Here is a 2,730-nt window from a genome sequence, read left to right as displayed (position 1 = left end):
TGCCAGCTTGGACTCCGGTCTCGGTGTGGAAGCCTTGAACACGGAGGCAGCGTGGGCAGCAGTCTGCCTCTCTCTGCACTGGACTCCCCGCCCAGTGCCCACTGCCATGGTACCTCCCTGCCCACAGACTGACCATTTCCAAGCAGCATTTGTCACAGCCAACCACTCCATCTTTCTTGGAATAAAACATGTTCTCTACTGGGCTTCTGGGACACCCACTCTTCAGATTTCCTGCCAATTTCATGGGCTCATCTTCTCAGTTTCCTTGGTTGTTTTTCCTTCTCTTCTTGACCTCTAGAGCTTAGAATGCCCCAGCGGCTCCAGGGCTCAGTCCTTGGACCACTTTCCTCTGTCTAGAGTCAGCCCTTGGGGATCTTATCCAGTCTCAAGAACTTTAATGCCGTCAGCATCCTGTTCACTCCCCGGCCTGACCACTCACCTCAGCTCCAGACTCATTTACCTCCTTAGCATCTCCCAGAACAGGTCAGGGTACTACCATCCACCCAGTTGCTCAGGCCAAAAATCTGGGGGTCATCCTTGGTGCCTCTATTTGTTTTAATTGCCAAATTCAATTCATTAGAAAATCCAGTTGGCTCTACCTTCAAAATATTTCTGGACTCCAACCATGTCTCACTGTCTCCATTGCTACTGCCAAGGTCCAAGGTATCACCATTGATCATTGGTCTCATGGATTCTTGCAAAGGCCTTGTGTTAGATTTTCCAGAGAAACAGAACCAATATGGGATATATATGCCATCCTGTTATATATTTATATATATATTCTATCTATCACCTATCTATCTATCTATCTATCTATCAATCTATCTATCTATATCTATCTATCTATCTATCATCTATCTATAATCTATCATCTATCTATCTATCATCTATCTATCTATTTACCTATCTATCTATATCTATCATCTATGTAATCTATCTCTCTAATCTATCATCTATCTATCATCTATCTATCTAATCTGTCTATCAACTATCTCTATCTGCTTACATTTATTTTAAAGGATTGGCTCATTCGATTGTTGGGACTGGCAAGTTTGAAATCTGTAGGGCAGGTTGGCAGGCTGGAAATTCAGATGCAGTCATGAGTCTGAAATTTGTAGGACAAGCCAGCAGGTGGGAAACTCAGGCAGGGTTTCCACGTTGCAATCTTGAGGCAAAATACCTTCTTCTTTGGGAAACTTCAGTCTATCTAAAGCCTTCAGCTGATGGGATGAAGCCCACACACATCACTCACTAACTTTACTGATTGTAAACATTAATCACATTCGAAAAAATATCTTCACAACAACATCTAGACTGGTGGTTGACCAGACACCTGGGCACCACAGCCTGGCCAACAGAGGCCTCCAGATGGATCTCTCTGTATCCATTCTTGCCTGTCTTCAGGCCTCCATGCAGCAGCCTGAGCGATGCTGTTAAAATCCAAGTCAGACCCTGTCTCTCCTCTACTCAAACCCACTAACGGCTTCCCACTTTACTCAGGGTAAAATTCAAAGGCTTCCACTGACCTTCAAGGTCCCTTTGGCCCCCTCTTCGCATCTCTGAGCTCATCTTTAAAGATTCTGCCCTTCACCCTCTGGGTTCCCACCACGCTAGCTTACTTGCTGTTACCCAAACATGCCAAAGGCTGCTTACCTCCGGACCCTGCTCTTCACCCCGTCACTTCCCCCAGGTCTCTGCTCAAATGTCATTTCCCCAAAAAGATCTTTCTGGACCATCCTACCTCAGAAAGCTTCCCTATCACTCCTGGTCTCCTTAACCTGCTTTCTGGTAGCACCTGTCACATGTACACATTTCATTTCTTGCGTTTCTCTCACTACTAGAATGTGAGGAATGGTCTATTTTGTTCTCCCCAAACAATATATGGCACGTAACTGGTGCTTAATAAATACCTGATGAGTTGAATAAATGAATATGATTCAAATATTAACTCTACCAACCACTAGATGTTTGGCTTTGGAAAATGTCCTTCTTCTCTGAGCCCCACTTATCTTGTTTAGCATCTTCCTGCCATATGTAAGGGTCCTGGTGACTGCTCAAAAAATGTGAAAACATTTATGAACTAGTGTTCCTAGTTGTGAAATCAGTTTATTTATTAAGAAACAACATCCTTTTTGTGTCATATGTGCATAGCAAACTCTAGGGTATGTAATAAGTTAATCAACAGATTTATCCATGGCTTCTTATGTTCCAAGCACCATCCTGGGCACAGTGGATACAACAACCAATAAAACAGACAAAGCCACTGCTCACAGAGCAGTACCGGTGGCTTGGATGGTGGCGGGGGTGGGGTGCGTGTGTCAGGATAGGGATGGTAAGAAGAGGTTGGATTCTAAACGTTTGTTGAAGTCAGAGCCCGTGGGATTTTCTGTTCCCTTGGATGTGAAGGGTGAATGAAGACAGGAGTCAAGGACACCTCTAAGGTTGTCCCACATCAAATGGGGCTGCCCCTTACCGAGATGGGAAGCAGGGATGAACAGGTCAGGTGAGGGTCTGGAGAGTTCACTGTGGACATGTTAAGTTTGAGATGCCTGTCTGACCTCTGAGTAGAGATACGGGCCACAGATATACATGCTGTGGTCATCAGGGGGGATCTGATACTTAGAGTCTTGAAACTGGATTGAGAGAGTAACTGGATGGAGAAGAGGCCAGGTCCCAGGGCCCAGCTATAACAGGGCCCTGCAGTATTTGGAGGTAAAGCAGAGCAGGAGG

This window comes from Hippopotamus amphibius, chromosome 1 (genome assembly GCF_030028045.1).
Source record: "Hippopotamus amphibius kiboko isolate mHipAmp2 chromosome 1, mHipAmp2.hap2, whole genome shotgun sequence".
Classification (NCBI taxonomy): Eukaryota; Metazoa; Chordata; class Mammalia; order Artiodactyla; family Hippopotamidae; genus Hippopotamus; species Hippopotamus amphibius.
This window is presented reverse-complemented; position numbering follows the sequence as displayed.